Source organism: Temnothorax nylanderi, unplaced genomic scaffold, assembly GCF_030848795.1.
Source record: "Temnothorax nylanderi isolate EJ_2023f unplaced genomic scaffold, tnyl_v1.0 TNYL_tig0014_pilon, whole genome shotgun sequence".
Taxonomy (NCBI): Eukaryota; Metazoa; Arthropoda; class Insecta; order Hymenoptera; family Formicidae; genus Temnothorax; species Temnothorax nylanderi.
In genome coordinates this window covers 795,858-816,219 of record NW_027249076.1, presented here as the reverse complement: position 1 = coordinate 816,219, position 20,362 = coordinate 795,858, and the positions used below count along the sequence as shown (strand labels likewise).

Below are 20,362 nucleotides of genomic sequence, written 5' to 3'. Positions count from 1 at the left end.
TTCGCCTCATCCTCGTCGTCGTCGTCGTCGTCGTCGTCGACATCGTTGTCGTAAATAAAATGGACGCGGAGACCGGCGTGCTGATCGTGCGGTACCTTGAATAAGTTAGAAGGGCTCGTTCGCGTGCTCGATCGATACCCCCGCGGGCTCGAAAGCCCGAAACGTCGACGACGCGCGGCGCGACGCGGCGCGTCACGTCACGTTGCATTTGCCGCTCGCTCGCTCGTCCGTTCGTTCGTTCCTTCATTCGTCTGGCGGGAACGTCTCTTCGAATGGACGGGGACCGGATGGATCCGGTCTTAAAAGCACGAAACGCTCTCTGGAAGCCACTCAGCGTGATTTCTCTGGGCAAACCAGTTTCGCGCAGGCTGGCGAGCGATGCGTCGCCGCCGCCGTCTTCTTCTCCCTCGGATTCCGCCGGTGCCGGAGTTCTCGGGCCCGGGAAGGAAAAAAGAAGCGTTTTGGCAGCCGAACGAGCGAGCGGTCAGCCTCGTCCCAAATATCAGACGGCGCGGCGGGGCGGGTCGATAACGCGAGACACTCCGCTCTCGTTCGTTGTTGCCAATGCAATTGTTCGTTCGTTCGTTCGTTCGTTCGTTCGTCCGTCCGCCCGCCCGTCCGTTCGGTCGCGCGGTATTTAATGCAGGGAATATATACCGGTTACTCCCGGTCGGAAAATATTTCGATGCATCCAGCGGAAATGACAAAATTGCACAAGCGCTAAGTGCGTGGCGATCGAAATTAATATATATGACATCAAATTTGTTACTGCTAATCTCGCTAGTTCTCAGTAACATGCAATATGCATCGAGCAATGATATCGGAAATAATATCGAATCGTTACATTCAATGTGATACTTTTCAATGACTTCGGATAGTACTTTTAGGCGAAAGATTTTAAAAGTTGTGAAATGTTTCCTTTTTTTCGAGTTATCAATCATTTGAAACATTGAAAAACAGTGTGGATACAGTCACCTCATTGTAACACACTGCAATTGGGTAATAATAATAAATCTACGAAAAGATGAAGCCCATAAATACGATGAGCCTTAAACACTGTGCCCGCTTATGCCATAAACACGCGATTACGATATCGTCGGTACAGCATAGCGCTATTATGACATACTTATGTTATAATAATACGGTTACGATCAGTTTTTACAGTAGTAAAGGGAAACTCGCTTTTGTTGGTAATGTAAATTACTGCGATTAAGTGCAATTTAATTATAATACAAACTGTATCGAACATCGAATATCAGCAAATTTGTAACGACGATCGATTTCCCCCTTTATACATGTTGGTTCAGCGAGTTTATCCGTATTGCATCCGGGGGATCAAAATCTATGGAGAAAAATTAATGAATGGTATATTCACGCGCGGAATTAAATTCAATTTTCATCAATATCCGCGCGGATGAGTTACGTGAAACGCAAATAATTTTATTTGCGTAATACTTTTCATTGTGTACCTACTAAAGAAGCATTATACGATATCGACGAAAATAATCGAATCAAAGTCAAGTTTTTTTTTTTTCGAAATTCGAAACGACATTTCTATGTCCGTTTTCTTACTCACTTACTCCTCTCTGGCCGCGCCGTGGATATCGTGTTAAAATCGCCGAAATCCGATCGCAGAGCCCTCGGGGGCAGGGAGAAGGCCGCTAACGAGAGCCAGGAAATTCGTGGCAAGAAAATGGGCGAACGTAACAGCAAGAAAACGGGTTGGGAATATCGCACGGTCTGACAGGGGCTTTACGTGCGGCGCTGCTGATTACGGGCGCGATCGAGGCCCCGGCGTATCTGGCTGCGCGCGGCGCGCATCTCGTAATCGCGATGCACCGCCAGTTTTTGCGGCGCATCTAACGCGCGAGCGGAACGGTGCAGCGGTGGCACGATTTCACGCGTATGCAAGAACGTGCGTACCGTAGCTGTTACTCCGACATACAGGATGTTCCGACAGGCCTGAGAAACCTCGATCAATGCATGATAGAAACGATAGTCCTCTCGATAGAATAAAAATGTCAATAGAGCGCTAACGAAGATTGGCGTCAATAGCTTCTCGCACACAGTTACGAGGGAATATAAATGAGCGATTACCTACAGATCAGGTTTTAGAGATGAAGCTGGAGCGAAGTGAAGCAGATAGAAAAATCTTATTTTACATTCAATTTCCTGAGAACGCATTTCGCGATCTTTAATTTGCGGCTTATTCGTTAAACGTTTTACACAGGGAATGAAAACATTATGAAACGTCGGAAAGCGAATTTTCGCAAAGATGCGGTTCACTTTGGATTCATCGAAGGTTTGTTAAATTCGTCGGAGTATAACGTTGTTGCGGAACAATCTGTACGGATACGCCGGGTTCTGCGGCAACCAACACAACCAACGGCCTCTCGAGTCTTCCACGCGGAAGCAAAGCATCCAACGCTCGCAAGACTTTGCGCGCCGCTCAGGGTATATTACGCCGAAACACACGACCGCATAAAAGTTTCGCGCCGCTGTTCGCCGCCTTACCTGCTCGTACACCCTGCAACGCTCATCTGCGGACGCCACTTTCAATTCTGATAACAGGGAAATGGTGTGCTTATATCCAACGCGAACAAAACGTGATACTACCGTGATACTTACCATCGTTACGCGATATTGAAAATTGTTTGAGACAAGACTACTTTTAGAGCGGCTAAAGTAAATAAATTAAAATTCATGATACGTTCTTCTCTCGTTCTCGGATAGTTTATCGCGTATTTGAGAAAAAGATACAAATTCGCTCAATATTTTTACATATTAAACCTGATAGTTATTTAATTAAATTAATGGTTTTAATTAAAAAATCTACTTTCATAAATATAGTTAACAAAAAATCTCAAGCTCTATGTTCAAAATTACCAAAGAATATAAAGATTTTCTCTTCGACTAGAAATTATTTCATTATATAGTACGATGATTGTTTCGTGGAGTAATTAACTTATTTATTTTAGCTAGCATGTAATGTAAGAAACATTAAATTGGAATATCATGCTGTTTTTTCACCAAAAAAATATGAATATTAAAAAAAAAGAATAAAAAGTAAATATTTCGTGAAAATATTTACTTGGTAACGAATATGTTGATTAAAATATGGACGCGATACATAAATTGGACGTTACTAATGCACCGGCATTCATCTATCTACATAAACCGTAATCTGCTCGATATTTTCGAGATATTCATTCGTTTCGAATGATTTTACCGGGGCGAAACTCGATTTTGTTGCTGCGAATGATCCTTATAGGGCGGACACACAATTCACAAGGACTCGTCGTGTCGAGAGATGTTCGCGAAGCGTAACGAGAAGTCGTCGGAGCGAGTCGCCCTGTCTTCTTGTAAGAAAAAGAAGAAAGGAAAGGATGGAGATCCGCCACTTCCGTCCAATCGTATCGTTACGAGCTCTTGCGTTCGCGGACGGTGAAACTTCTTGTTACTCAATCAGTATGCAAAGAGCGTTTAACGAAGAAGCGCGCCGATTTTCGCGTCACGCCGAACACTTCTCGATTACGGATACCGATTGCGAAATTCGATGACGAATTTTGAGAAAGAGAACTTTCGAGTGCGTGAGTAAATTTCATCCTCGTTATAGTTGACTCCCGATTCTCTTTGTGACCGAACATGCGCCCCACGACATTCGCGATGCCCGGGTGTCCTCGGGCCTATGCGACGGCTAGATACTTGCATAATTGATTTGCCGTGCCGAGTCATTACTTCTATTATTAAACGTTATCGTCAAAAGAGTGCCTGGGCGAGAAAAACGACGACGGGCCGAAGAAGCCGCTCATTTATCGCGAGCTGCCGCATTTTAGATTTTATCGCCGTAATTACAGATCCTCCTTCGGCCGGTATTTACCGGCGCTTTTTAGGGCCAGTAGTAAACGAGTAAATAAAACTTTTACGGCCATATCTGGCGGCACCTGCATACACACGGCCAGACTCGCGGCGACGAAGAACCGAAGATCGTACGTGCGTGCGCGTGCATGCGTGCGTGCGTGCGTGCATACGCACGATGACGCCGGTAACGCGTACGTGTCTCGCACCGCGAACGAATCGTATGGCGTAAAACTCGATTCCGTTACCTGCCTATCCTCTCTCTCTCGTTCTGATCCGTTCTCCCCCCCCTGCTTCTCCCTACGCGTATCCCTCCTCTTTTCGTGGACACGCGGCGGATACGCACAAACGTATATGCATGCATGCACGCACAGAGATGTCCGCGCAGAAATGCCGCCGTGCCACGATGACATTCGTTCGGGCATCATTGGAAAGCCCGATTCAACCACGAATTGTGAATTCATTCCGAATAATAAAATTGAAATACGATATGCTTCATTTTAGTATCGTAACTTTCAAATTCGGCTATTCTAGATTAATCAGATCTCGTATATCTGCGAAATATTCGATATTCTTTTTAATGGCAAAGAGAAATGCATATTTTAAGTAGCTATATCTCATCTACTTAGAGAAAATAGAATTTTTAAGCTAGATTACATATTCAAAACTGTGAAATATTAAAAGCATTATTTTTTAAATAGATATTAATATTTTCTATATTATTTATATTTTTATTAAATATTAATATATTGATACTTTATTATAATTTTAACGTTATATGTTTAAACTGATAACACAGCATCCATTGGAAGATAGCATCATGTTCCTAATGCGTCTTTTGTCTGCGCTGGTTATTTATCAAAATGATTACGTTGAAATAATGATCGGTTAAATGGGTGCACAGTTTGCGCTGAACTTGATCTAATTTGCGTAAGACATTGACGCATGCACACCACACGTTTTGATACCAGCGAGTGCGATCGCATATATCGGATAGTTTGACAACCGCTGTAAGTTCATTATCCTCCTGTCACCGGTGATCTGACCGAGATAACAAAATTGTGTCGGGAACGTGGCAGTCGAGCCTAATAATCGATTATGTGTGATTAACAGAGCGATTTAACGTCATTATTATAGATATAAGTCTGATTAATTTTTCTTTCGCGCCTAAATCGTTCTCGGTGTTATTGAAGGAGAGAATAAAGAAACATTCCGCGCGTCACTGAAATTTTGCCGTCAAGTTCCGCGACGACGATAGAGAAAGGCTTTTTTTCTCGATTATCCACTATCAGATCAGGCTTCGCTAAACCACAAGTACGTTTTGTCTTTGTTGCTCGATGCTATCCGATTTACAAGAATCTCATAACGCAGAAATCGCTCTTCAGTGACGTCCGCTTTAATGAACGCCTCGATATGTAATTTTTCTGAGATGCTTTCACATCGCGGAAACTCGATCTTGATCGTGAGTCACGACGATTTACACGATCCGTCTCTATGAAGATAGCCGGACGCTGTACATGTAATGTCAAGCATGTGACTACACTGACTGCTCATTACAATCTGTTACACGCGCATTTACATAACAAAACATAAAAGTATAAAATACGCGCATAATATAAAGACGCGCGTTATTCTTGTGCTTATTTGATTGCCACAGAACACGAGACATGAGACAGCATCAGCAATTCTCAGACTTAAACATTCAGTATAGTCGAAAATACCACCCACATTTAATTCATCACTTTTATTTTTGTTGATATTTTTGCTGTGAATTATTGGAGAATTTAAACAATCATATGCAATAATATTTTTTAATTTATATTTAAAAAAAGGAGATACCTATATAAACTTAGTTTAAATTTTTGAAATTTCAGTTTATATTTTCGTGCAAAGCTGCGTTAAATAAGACTACGAAGAATAAATCGAAATGAAATTAAAAACTCAATCACTGTCCCACTTTCACTCGCTTCAACTTACTTTTCTAACTCAGCTGGCGATTGTCCCCGATCGCTATATATTTTCCCTGAAACGCGAGTTTTCAGCTTCAATCTGATCGGATCTGCGTGCTTCAGAATTGGAACTAAAATAGACACGCGAGACGAAGAATGAATTTGGCCACGCTTCTAAGAGAGCGCGAGTTATGCAAAACCGACGCGAATTAGAACCCGCGATGCTCGTCGAACACACGGAAATATCTCGTACACACCCGCGATATCTATTGCAACTGTCGTACGTGTATATAATTCTTCTAAAACGCACTCGCGTCACGGAAACTCGAAATTAACCTGGATAACGGTGAGCGAATTCACGAGCCCGACATCGACGCTAACGCCGACGCCGACGCCGACGCCGACGTCGAGCCCGACGCCGACGCCGCCGCCGCCTGTCCAATCCGGATAATGAAACCGCGTATGTGCGGGATATCACGGCACGGCTCTTCGATTATTACATCGGGGGCGAATTCCAAATTTCTCGTACATATCTCCCGTCCGATGCATCGAAAACTCGCCTCCCCAGTATATCTGGCATTCGCCCGAACGTATCGACCCGACCGCATTCGGCTGTGCATACGTACATTCGCGGGCGTCATCGCACCGTCGCGAAATGATTGCGCGGGCCGACCCTCGTTACGCGCTAAAATCATTGCGGTAAACGTGCGAGACGCGCGACGCGACGTTAAAATCACACGAGATACAAACTGCTGGAGAGCGGTTAATCTGCAAACGCACAAAAACACCCGCGCTGTCACTGTGAATACTTCGCCGATCCGTCACTTCTTATGACTACGTATCTGGTTTTTTTTTCTCTTTTCACGACACAACGTGAAAATTCCATCGAAAAACATCTTCTCTTATTGTCACTCCAGGCGCTAGTACGAACGCATTCAACGTGACCTTACCATCCCGCGAACGTTTCCTCTCGCTACTGCGAAACTGAACGCGAGAGGAATTTATTGGCATGTAATACACGGTACGCGTATGTTACGTAACTTGACGTATGTATTACCGATACATACATATACGAAGTGTCCTGCTGCACTGTTGTGTTCCCAGCCATTTGCGTGAAAGAATAAACGGCGAAATATCGAGACACACCAACAGTTACCCTATATTATAAAAGAACCTATTTAACATCGAATATGAAAAGAGTCTAATAGATCAAGCTCTAAAGGCGTTCTCTTGTACAAACTCGTTTTTTGATTAATTTCGAAAGCCTAAGAGCCGATACTTAATATGCAAGATTAGAAACTCACAACAAACAAAGACGAGCACTGAAATCGCGCTAAAAAAAAAAACACGCTTCTAAACACGTTGGAGAATATATCCTAGGACGCTTTGTATGATTTACAACGGCTGCACATTTTCGAACGGGTGTGCAATATTCGGACGAGGTAAGCGGACGGTACGGCAATGAATTATGAAAGTGATTAGTTATGCTCGTCACAGATGCTACCTCGGTAGATAAAGGGCAGTCTCGCTTCCCTTCGTTCGCGTACCCGGACTTCCACAGATGCAGTTCGATTTTCACGTAACCGCTGGGATTAATAGCGAATCACAACCGAGATCTTTCACTTACATAAACAGTGAAGGGTGCGTTACGTCGCGGAAGTATTATTCGTGACGTTTCTTCGTCAAATTCAAATAACAGAGTTTCTCATGGATAGCATGTTTCACCATTAGTAAAATTATCGCGAGCAGTTAGCTGCCAGTTTAACAAAACTGTGAAAATCAATTAGAAATCGTCTCCTAGTTAGCAGGCATTTTTACGAAGTTTCGAAACAAAATGAATAACATACAGTTCGTTTTTTTTGAAATTAATAATATAAATTTGTTGACATTCTGGGAATTGTTTCAGATTAGAAACTCACGGAACACTAATAAAAATTCGAGCTTTTGAATTATAACAAATAATTGTAATAATAAATCAGGAAGGACGTATTTATGTAAATATATACAGCGTATAAGACACTTCTAGTATTACTCGCGGAGCTGTTGTACGCGTATGTGTGTGTATCTGTCATATGCACCGGCGATTTTTAGACCCCTCGTATAAAAACACGAGATTAACGAGATTAAGTGCAACGCGCATTCGCTGTAAAAGAGGAGGATCAACGTGCACGTAGCACCACGACACGGAAACCGGCATAAATACCACGTGGCTTGAGAACCCGGCACGCGGTAAACGGACTTTCCCGGCGCGGCGTGCCGCGCATATGTGTACGTATTTGTGTACTTGCTACGTGCGTGCGTGTAGGCACACGCATGACATGGGTACGCTAACGTAAAACGTTGAATCTACGTATTTGCAGCGCGTTTTCCGGGAGAGTTTATCTCAATTTGCCTCACAGTGTTGCGTTATAATAGCTGGTTTTCTATCGCAAAACTCGACTCGCTTGACAGATTCTCGAGGACGATCGACTCACCGAAGATTATTGTCGATTCGAGTTCCCGCAATAGCTTCACGATGAGGCGAAATCATGATAATGTCTTTTCCTCGTACGTGTTAAATCCGTCGCTTCATAACGACATGCTATGCCGTATGCAAAACTAATGGATTCACTCCGGCGTCACATAACGGCTATAGATAATTTTAATCGTATCGCATTAAGCAATATAAAACCAAGTGACATTTGATAGGATTTTCGTAATAGCGCCAACTTATTTTAGCTTTCGTGCTTCCATTGTGTTCTCCGTACAAATATTATTCAGTCTCATATTTGCATAACGCGATCAAACAAAGTTTGCACTTACGCTAAATATGGAATTCCTATCGACAAATTTGCTTAACGAATTTAGATCGAGGATACATTATTTCGTTTGACGTTTCGTATAATAGAAGGCTCCGAAGAAAACGCGAATACTTCGTAATCCCACGGACTAACCGAGTGCGTCATCGACGGTGTTTCTTCGAACGGTAAGAAAGATCATTGCGAAAACAAACGCACGAGCGTTCTTGAGTCTTTCGAAATGCGATTACGAGGCGTTCGTTCTCAGCTCGCTTTTAAATCAACCTGCATTTAATCGGACGTAATGTCCGACTTTCTTGTGCCATTTCCGCATTGTACGCCGGTCTTTCCTACCTTTTTTTCTCTTCTATACTACAACGACAGTCGAAGCAGATCGAAAAGATTCTAAATCCTTATCGAGCTTGTGAAGCAAATAGTTTGTATAAATGTGACTTCAATAAAGAATGCACTTTTATGTATAATAGAGAAAAAGCTAAAATCTTCGTCAATATAAATAAAAATGTTAAAAGATACAGATATTCTTTATCTTAAAATACCAAGGAATACTCTTAATTGCCAAAATGGTAAAATAAATGACACTATACACTTTGTTTCTTTCACTCTTCTTTCGTCGTGTCTATGTCTTTACTACATCGATATTACTACGAGTTAAAAAAAAATCGAGGGAACGTATCTGGCGACGAGAACGTCGCCATTGCAACGCAGTGCAGCGAACGACAGTTGCATTCGACCGTGGTTGTCGCGAGCCGTTCGCTAAGCAGCTGCCTCTCGTCGGAGAGAATCGTAACGCGAGGAGGCAAACCGGGAGGACGGCGGCAGATGTAAACGGGAGAAGCTTTTACCTTTAATGGATTCGCCCGGGGGCCAACGGGATCTTCGGGGTTGAAAATACCTCGGTGGTAACGAAGTTTCGTAACGAGCGGCAACGGTACTTATGCGGTATACTGCGCATGGAGGGGAGCACCCACTCTGCATCCCAATTTAAATTCCAATTGCAGGCGCGATCGGACTAAAATCAAGTGCCGACTTGCCAAGACCTGGCGACGAGTTTTTTGCGAATTTCGCGGCCACGTTGTTGTCTCGTTCGCGTTAAATTTTCGCCATCTTGACCTCAACAGTGGGAATTGTTAAGAAAATAACTAAGTCGGCAGAATTATTAAAAAGACATATAAAAGAAGGATTGGTACATACTTTACTTATTTTCTACATTTTTACTTCTGACAACGCTGAACTTTCTCAAAACTCGCTTGTTTTACATTCCACGGGTTAATCTTTTGAGAAACTTTCGCGAGAAAACTGAGTCTATCAGAAAATGGAGCAAGTTTTAAGGTCGTACTTATAATCGTAGTTATCATTATGAGAAGTCCGTGGGAATCGCGAGCAATTACAAAATACAGCGATAACTTTTCGCCAGAAGTCATTTTTAAGCGCAAAGTTTTGTTACTCACTTATCACGAGAGTGGGACGCGGTCGGGATAAGCATCTCTTAAATCTCTTTAACGGGATATCGTTTTAATCGTGACATTCAGGAGTAGGGTAGAGCGTGGTCAAAAGTAACGCGGGGCGAAAGTAACAACTCAAATATCTATAGTTATAGGCATAGATGCGCATGCGTCTGTTGGTTAACGGATGAAGCTGAACAAGCTATAACGTGTCTCAGAACGGCCTCGGCCTGGGTATTGAGTATAAACTATAGATATTAACTATAGTATTAACTATAGATATTTGAGTTGTTACTTTCGCCCCGCGTTACTTTTGACCCCGCTCTACCCTACTATATCAATTTTCAATGACCTATTCTACGGGATGCCGATGTTAATATTCAACGATTTTCGGTATATAAAAGATCTCTCTCTCTCTCTCTCTCTCTCTCTCTCTCTCTCTCTCTCTCTCTCTCTCTCTCTCTCTCTCTCTCTCTCTCTCTCTCTCTCTCTCTCTCTCTCTCTCCAATTTTTCAATCAATACAGTATCAATTTAATTTGAAGCGCTTGTAAAGACTCCTGTTTTATTTGTTGCCGTTGCTAATATTTCAAACTAAAATACTATAGAAACTATATATGTAGATATAGAGAAGAAGACACGTCAACAGGGAAAGCTTTTTTCACGCAGTCCGCAAAAAGTAGAAAAAGGCCGTTGAAATCGGCACGGCACCCCGTGTTCCCCGTATTCCAGCTATCCGTAATATTCGCGCTATTCACCGCTCACAACGTGCTCGCGTCCGCTCTCGCTGATTATTCGAATATTCGAGGCACCCAAAGCGTTAAATATTTCCGACCGGGTTTGCTCGATACACAGAGTATCCTACTGAAAGTATTTTAATGACAGATTCTTTGACGTATTTCGAGTGAATTCTTCGTTGAGAATTCTCGACGGAACCTTGTCATTTTCAACATTAAATATCTCAACAAGTGCTAAATTGCATTTTTATTGACGTTTACTGCGAATTAACCGAAAATGGAAAAGTTGCGACTGTCCATTTAATTAATTTAAACACTTCATCGGTAACTCGTTAACTAAAATGTTTACTATGTTAAGTCTTATAGGATTTTTTTTTATCAAGAATCAATTCCAAATTCGTCAAATGTTATCAAAGAATTTTCCGGCACGTCACCCTGTATACAGCGCGGGTGATCGCGACGCGGCGTCCATCGTAGCAGTCAATACGTCGAAAAACGCAAACGCGCATTGCAAGAATAACATATAACATATCTACGTCCGTGTCGGCCTGTACTGCATCACTGCGCGCTATCCAATTTGAAATAACGAAGGCACGAAATTCTACGCTGCGTTCATTGCATTCCGATATACGCTTATAGCCAAAAACATACGCTTCGTAACGCGGAAAGACCTTTGTGCGCACCAAAAATGTTTATTGTAGTTCCAGATGTAAACTAATCCTTCGTTTGTTTCCAGACGATAATGTAGTGCCGATCATAACGTAACAACTCGGTTAACTATATATAATTAGATTTAATTGATAGCTAAGAGCTGTAGACAGAAAGGTTGAAGGTTGAGAATATTAAAGATTGAGAGTTAAAAATTAACTCACAACTTGTTTTAACTTGCCGATTCAAGAAAGAAAAGACATATATAAATTTTCTATATAAATATATAACATCTAATATAAATATAAAATATTTAAAATTATCCGTAACATTTATAGAAGGATAAATTGGAGTTTGTTCTTCAATAAATCCGCATCGAAGCTTTTTCGATAATCAGTTTACGTAATTCGGGATCTTGAGATGCGAGAATCGGGAATGCATGAAAAAGACGAACGAAATTTCACCTCGTTAAACCAGTAAAGGGTGAAAGAAAACAAAATTCCGGAGTCCTGCGCAGTACCGGGTGTGTCACCTGTATGTCGATCTGCGTCCAGTCTAATGGAACGTTTTCGCGAGCATGAGAGACGAGCGTGTAATAAATGCGCGAACGGTTTCTCGGTCCCTCCCCCTCTCCTTTCACGTCTCACCGCTTTCATCTGCGTCCATCGGCACGCACGCACACACGTACACACACACATATATACACGACATACATGTACACACCACATGTGCGTTCGTGCTGACACGCACTGCCGGTACGTTAAAAGACGCAGGGACGAGAAATCGCTTCTGCAACTGGATTCCACTAGCCGGCCGGCAGGCCACAAAACTTGGCCGAGGCTCAAAAGAATCGCGTCCTCTTTCTCTGTCTCTCTTTCTCTCTCCCTTCGCTTTTCCCCCTCTTTCCACCCTGTTCTCTCGTCCATTGCTCGCTTCCTTCTCCCATCGCTGTGCGGCTTTGCGTTCTACGCATCGCCGAATTGCGGCATTCATATACCCTGGCGACGGACGAAAGGAGAAAGAGGACGAGGAAAGAAGAAAAATGCGTTTATTGGTACTCTGATATTTTGATAACCTGAGAGTACATGGTATACAATACAAAGCTAATATTAACCATTGTAATACTGGCCCCATAACTCCGGAGAGTTTTGCCCTACTGGCATATCTATATTTCTCCTATTATATCTGTATTTTGATATACTTTTGAATAAACATAATTATTTTCCATTTTGTAGATTCAGATTATCATAAAAGTTTTATATCAAAATGTTTAGATGCGCGAGTTTGTGTGTAAATCAATATAATTAGCACGAATCTCTCAGGTTTCCGCATAAAACCCAGCGATTGCCGGCGAAATTTGTCGCGCTCATTGCGCGGAACGGTAAGTATGCTTTATATTTGATATCCTGCGCGAAAGTCCATTCGTCACGGATGTATTTAATTCTTTAGAGTGCGCGCACTCGACACGTAACATAGCAGGAATAAACCTGTCGGAATCGCCGACATGGCTACACGTCAGCATCGTCAGGAAGTTAAGGCCCCCGCACAATGAAAAATATAAGGAACAAGGAACAGATATTAGCGATTAGGACTAAGAAATCGGAAATAAAACTGGATGTACAATGAAAAACACAGGTTTGAATAAATAATTTATAAAAATAAAGCGTAAAAAAAATAGCTGAAGTTACTATTAAAGAAAGGCGAGAAGACATAAAAGAAGGGAAAGGATTATTCGAGTATTGTTACCAAATGTGACCAGGGCTATATTCCATATTGCATTGAGTAAGATTTAATGAATATTTATAGAATATAATAAACGCTTAAGAAGTCCGTTCTGTCGTGATCATTAATAACAAATATTACTGATGTTTCGTCGACATTAAAATCGACTGTAATTAAGCGGTTACATGATCGACCACTAATAGGGAGCAAATTTAAACGCTGTAATGGATTGCATTTGCCAAACGTCACATCTATTTGCCCGTAATGCATGATCTTTAACTAGGGCCTCGGTAAAAATAATCGAAATTTATGCGGCATTCGTGCTAAAAGCTGAAAGGTTAACCATCTCCGCGCGTGCGACGGAAAAATGCGACGCGATAGCTCGCGGCGAGGCAAAACGCGGGCGTTCGTGTCATTTCCAGGTCGTTTAAAGCCCACGTATAAACGCGCTCGGTTCAGCCTGGGTTGGCTTGGTCTGGCCTGGCTCGGCACGGCTCCGGCTTGGCACGGTCGAATCCAGAATTCGTCTAGCGCGCGTAGCCCCGGCCACACGGGCCGGGAAGGCAGAAAATTATCCCTCGAAACCTCTCGATCGTTCTTTCCCCTTGTCTCACTTCTCTCCCCGCGCAGCGGTATCCTCCGCCCTCCGCCTCTAACGTCCCTATCTGTCCCGCGCTCTCTCCCTCTCATTCTCTCTCCCTCTTTCTCTCACGTTCTTTCTGTCTCTTCCTCCCCGTCTCTCTCGCCGCGCGCTCCACGCTCTTTCTCGACCGTCGTCCGGGTTCCATCGTTTTCGCGTGTGTACGTGGGCAAGGCGCTCGATATTTCAGGCCGTCGCCTACGAGAAACGCAGTTCCTGGGGGCGTGTTCCGCCGCACTACCATGGATGACGACGCCGGCAGCGGCGGCGGCGGCGGCGGCGGCGGCTGAGGCAACGGCGACGCGGCGGTGGCGGACTGAGCCCGGTGTTACCTCGCCGCGCCGTTCGTTTACACCGAGAACGCAAGAGAAGAAACCGAGAGAGCACTGGCATAATTTCCGGCGGAGACGCCGGCGCGAGCAGCGCGAGCGTGCCTCTTTTACTCGCCGCATCCCCGGAGTGAGTCGATCCGGAATCGAGACCAGCACAGCGCGCGGTCGAGCGGGCGCGAGTAATCGAAATTTCGTTGCCCGTGAACTGGGATTGGAACCGATGTAATTTCGACGAATTCAATTCTCTACGTTGCCAGGTAGCGAAAAATGGATCGCTTTATGCCAATCGTCGCGCCTCCGCTACTGCGCGAATAGACATTGGAATGATGTTCCAAGTCCTGATAGCATCGAAATTCTTTTAAAGCTGATCACAATTATACCAGTCTCGATGCCCATTTTTAGATTTTCAGCTACTCTAAAAAGAATCTCGGACGACTTTTTAAAAATAATGGAATTAATGTTGCGTGAAACATTTTAGCGAAAAAAAAAGGATGCTAAATGGCGGAATGTACAGTGGAAGGACGATTAACATTTCCATATACATATGAAGTTCGTAGTTTGCTTCAGTGCTGACAAAATTACGTGGTACCCGGGAAATGAGTTTAACCATATAACTGATTTATAAATCATAAGATAATTATCATTTATGCAAACGTGAAAAAAACAGAAAAATACTGACGAGACAGTGTCTTGTTCAAAATTCAAGGAAACTTTAGTTCTCTTCGAACTTTAGTTAACTGATATTTTCGGGCAAAATTCAGTATGCGCGCGATTGTAATCGATATTCAGATAGATTCTAGTTACTGATGGCATAATAGATAAACTACATTAATACTGAATGCACAAGCCAGCTAAGGTTTGTGTTCAGAGTTGAGTACTCGTATGCTTCGGAGTAAATCGACGAAATACTTCAACGAGATTAAGCAATTCAATACTCGCTCGATCGAGTGGAACTAACTGCTGTGTTATATGCATTTCGACAAGCATATTGTTAATACGATGTGATTTATCATATTTAATTTGGGGATTTTCTTCGGTAACGCGAAAATTAAATACGAATTATTGGATTGATTGATAATAATTGATTGATAATTGATTTTCATAAAAGTTCCGTTTTACTTAACAAACTGAATTTTTGTATTTAAAAAAATGTTATAACAGCATAAGTACTGTAAATAATACGCTCTTAACTACTTAATTGCAACAGATAAAATAATTAGATGGATAATACTGGTTTCTCAAAAGAAATGATTCAATAATCATATACCTATAGCGGAACTTATTTATAAATCAATCCAATAATTTTTAGCTCAAATTTTTCGAATGTAATCAAGTCAATCTTTTTTATGTTATAAGAGCACTAAAAGTAAATATTAAAATATAAAATGGTAAAAAGTAGTATTTTTTTTTCTGAAAGCTATAAAAAGCGTATCATAAAAGTGTAATCATAAAGATTTAAAAATAAATATGTCAAACGTGTGTCTAAAAGTGACGACAAAAGTTCAGATGGAACTCATAAAAAATTTAATTAAACATCAAGAATGGTACTTGAAAAGTCAACAAGCTTTTATAGAATTATCGATCGTAGAAATATAAAACTTGATATAAAACCATAATCCAATAATAATCATTATATGCATTTGCTTTCGCACGGCAGTTTCTAATGCATCTCTCGTTTTTCCCCAATTATATATAGTTGTTTTATTTTCGCTGATTTTAATTGAAGATTGCTTACAAGAAATATAAAACAAATAAAAGATAGAAAACATTTAAAAAATGAATAATTTCTGTCTGAGGAACAATATCTTTCAAGTAATTAAGATGCATTTAATGTGCATTACGTTTTATTGAAATAAATAATTTTTCTCTATATATAGAAAAGATCAATATTGTTGTTATTATATATATTTCGCTTCTTTCCTGTTTATCGAAGCATAATTTCACCGTTTTGAAACACGCGAGAGCATAACTATATCGAAGTCGATGCGCGAGTTACTCCCGACTGAGAAACTTCGAACTCAATTCGCCCCGTCATTATGGAGTACTTGTCCACCTCCGATGCGAGAAGTGCGAAGAGGATTAACGCTTGAGAATGCATCGCCACGTGGTGGCACGTGGTAAATGCGCCGCGCGCGCGCGCGGCGTGTCACCAATTAACCCTTTATGGCCTAAATTTCTGTACACGTTGTTCCGTCATAGTCGGACACAAGTATAAATTTCGCACGACCGCCAGCTGTGAAATTTTCTTTATACTCGCACACGTGTTCCACGATAAAACGCAACGCTTTGCGGAACACGATAGTAGATTTACCCAGTGTCGCGGTGAATGAAGATATAAAAATTATTCTAAAGGATAAATCTGTAAATTCGTAAAAAGTTAACACTACAACAAGATAAGAATACATGCGAAAACTTTATGAGGTGTAACGTGTCATGAAATATCGATATGGCTTTCGATACGCGGAATAACAGCAACATACATAAATTATCAGTTTACGAACTTTTCGCGCAATAAAAATAATTTTTTAATTTAACATCGAATTAAGCCGCGCAAAAGCGGGCTTTCGTTACCAATGCGTACATATAAAAAAAGTTTAATATTTCTGTGCTATACGTCTCAGTGACTGGCACGTGCTTCGGCAGCTGGTTTCACGACCATCGTAGTTGAATTAGTTAATGCGATCCCGCTCTGAGATAGAACATCCGTTTTAATCGGCTCAACTTGCTATTTCATTTTTCTCAATTACGACGAAACAAGATATTTAATTACGACGAGAGGAAGACATGTATTTTATTCTTCTACAGTGTAAATTGTATTAGCGTTAAGTTAATTCTTTAAAATCTGGTTAGGGAAAAACTTTAAAACGAATATCACGCACGATCAGTATATTAGTTCATAAAATTAAGATTTCTTTTTCTTACGTCGCAATAATTGATTAATTATTTACGTTTCTAATACATGAAATGTATATGAAATGTATCTCTCTGAATTGGATCTTACGTACCTCAAGTTTTGCGATACGATGTCGCGCTTCCACGTGATATCTCGTGAGTCACCGGCTCGACGTAACACGAGCAATGGCTCATTGCGGGTATTCCCAAAAGCGAACCCGAGTCGTCGATGATACATTTCGCTCGCGTCGCATCGGTGGGATACGGTAATACGCGCGAGGTGCGAATTTTTAAAACTATTCACCGGCGCGAGAAGTTCCGAGCGAGTGCGCTGACCGGACAAAGAGCAAGAACAATCAAATTTGCATAGATGTCGGATAAATAACAACGCAGAACGAGAACTGTAAATCATACGTGTCCAGCGGCAGCGAAACGTTATATCGTCTATTATCGGGATATATCTATTCTCGCCCTGCGCTCTGTGACGCGATTCTAGTAACGGCAAGAATTCTATTCGTTTCTCTTAAATTAATGGCGTGTCACGGCATTGTTATGCGATATCGTCTCAAGCGATTACCGAAAGAACAAAGCTATCGATCTTGGAGTAATCAGAATCAAGATAAGCGAGAGAACAATTCGTATCGGCGCATTTATATATACCTTGTTCAATGTTTACATAATGCGTGACAATACAGTATGCCATATTGATACAGAGAGTACACAGAGAATAAAAAGCAAAATTTATCTTTCCTGTTTAAAGTTCTGCTCCGGTAAATTTGCTTTAATATAAAGAGAAAACAGAATATGTGCTTACTGAAGTTTAAATATAAACAGCATAAAATGTATAAATCTGCAAACGCAAGAGAATTAAGCACATAAGTTGAGATAAGAGAAAGTAAAGACAAAAGTTCGACTTTTGTAACTGTTTTTTCTCTTTGGGCAAAAAGAGGCGCGATAGAGCACTGTAATAAGCCGTAAAAAAGTATAAAGCCGGAGTTTAAGTTACTTCCACGAATTTTCCTCGCGTTTCTCAAGATGAGAAAACGGGGCTTACACCGACATTCTTCGTAACAGCTCGCGCATTTCCATACGGAAACCCGAGACATCCTGGAACGGCATCGAGATTGAAGAGCGAAAATGTGTGTGATCATCGCGCCCACGTGAGAAAATTCGCGTCTCTGTTCACCTGGCGGAATAACGTTCGCACTAGCTCGGGGTACTGCGACACGACGCGACGACGGCGCGCGGCCTACATATCCTACATATCGCGTCGAGTGCGAGTTTTGTAATACGCAATTTGACGCGTCGCGCCGCGCCGCGCCGAGCCGCGCCGCAGCAGAAAACGTCGGGCGCGAGCAGAAAGCGTGGGCGGCTTCGATCATCGTCGAGGAAACGTGCCGGCGTACGTTGAGTCACTCCGACGACGAGTTCCCATAGCCCGCCGCCAACGCCGTGCAAGGTGCCGTGCATGCGCAAGCTGCAATCAGCGAGCACGTATCTACGTGTGCAGCAAGAGACAGAATTGTCCGTTGACGTCATCGTCGACGATTTATTCGATCCGCGCCCGAAGTTCGACACGCCTGTCGCTGCGCGCTTATACAAGAGTGTCTCCGGCGCGAGCCGCGTGAATATTATCAGGGAGCGCGAATCTAAAAGACACCGTCAGATCAACGATGGCATTAATTAAAACGATAATGCCAGAGATTTAAACGGCTGCCTGCGTCTTGCTCGATCAGACGCAATGACACTGTGGTTATAATTAAAGATTATAAACAACTGAGATATAAACTGTAAGTCTAAACAATATACTTTAATTACGCTTCCGAGAAGCTCTTATCAGAAGAGAATTAAAACCTGAGCACCTACGATACATGCACCATCTTCAGAGGAAGAAGAATAAAAAAAATTCATAGTTTTAGCATACACGTGTTCCGCGTCAGCTATTTCCAGAATGGCACATACTCGAAATATAAAAATATGTAAAACTGATCTAGATGTTTGCGAAACGTGTTCCATCAGTCACATAATTTTCAGAGATAAATTTTTCGCCAACAACTTTACTGTGTATTTTAGATATGTCCTACAAAGAGAAGAACAGAGAGAGATAGAGAGAAATAGAGAGAAAAAGAAAGAAGTTATAGGTACATCAAATATAAAACTTTACCTAGCGTCAAAAAACTTTGATTTTTTAAATCAATACACCTGCAGGAAAACCTCACGGACTATACAAGTGCAGTATAAAATGTCGAATCTGTCTAAAAATGTATTTGTAATTATACCATTTTTTCTCCATCCCGATATATAATTCAAATTAGATATACGTAACGAGACTTCGTTTTGAGTTAGCATCTTTTAAAATCTATACCATCTATATACTTTTTTTTTTGTTTAAAGATAACAGAGTACGATAAAATATTTTAGTTTTAAATATGTTTAGAGTTTAAATCATATTTTATGTATGTATATATACATTATACACATAATTCTCTCTGTGCAAATTAAAGCATTAAATTATTTCAATGAAACTAAGCGATTTCTCGTGGTGGGCAATAATATTATGTTTATATAATAACGTTTGCAAACGTTCGCCACTCGTCGAACGAACCGCGTTTTCGATACGCGCGTCAGATGGAATTTGACTATATCATCGCGATGTGAATTTTACGTCACGTCGGATGCTACTCGTTTCATAGAAAACACTACAACGATACTCCAATATCCACGTTATCGGCCTGAAAACCGTTGTATCGATAACAAGCGAGTTTTTCAAGCGGGTATTGCTCGACTGTGAATCCGAAAGATCCAAAATTGTTGCAATATGATCGAGACAAACTTAACTCTGTTTAAACCGGAAAGTAATAGTCAATCGTGTGTCGCGGATTTTAATAATTTCTATTAGAAGGAATAATCGCAAGAATCGGTATTACAACAAATTTTTGCATTGTTAAGATTAAGCACACGCAATAAACGATGAGATGTCAATTGTTATCGAATTGTTTCATTTTCCCTTCGTCAACAGCCAGAAACAATTTGCAGTTTGAATGTATGTCACTTTAAAAGTTTGCAGAAGTTTAATATAAATAAAGCAGTCGTATATATATATATATCACCATAGTAGAAATATGAAGCACGCTAAAGATGTTATCAATTTTCGTTACTTTCGTCATGCAGATCGTCGACGGGATAAAACAACGCTGCGGCAACTATATAGGCCCGATTCGATTGAATACACCGTCGGTTCGAAAGCCACTACCGATAACGTGTCTACCGTAACCCCACCCCTCAAAATCCACAAAATTCCGGAATCCGGTGCGCCACGCACAGGATGAAACGCAGAGAAGAACGA

At 41.6% G+C, this 20,362-nt stretch overlaps 1 protein-coding gene across 11 annotated transcripts in view; it reads right to left on the bottom strand.

Annotated features, from left to right (window-relative positions):
* Positions 1 to 20,362, bottom strand: part of LOC139768121 (bromodomain adjacent to zinc finger domain protein 2B-like) — a 150,698-nt gene that overhangs the window by 78,054 nt on the left and 52,282 nt on the right. The window lies entirely within an intron of this gene.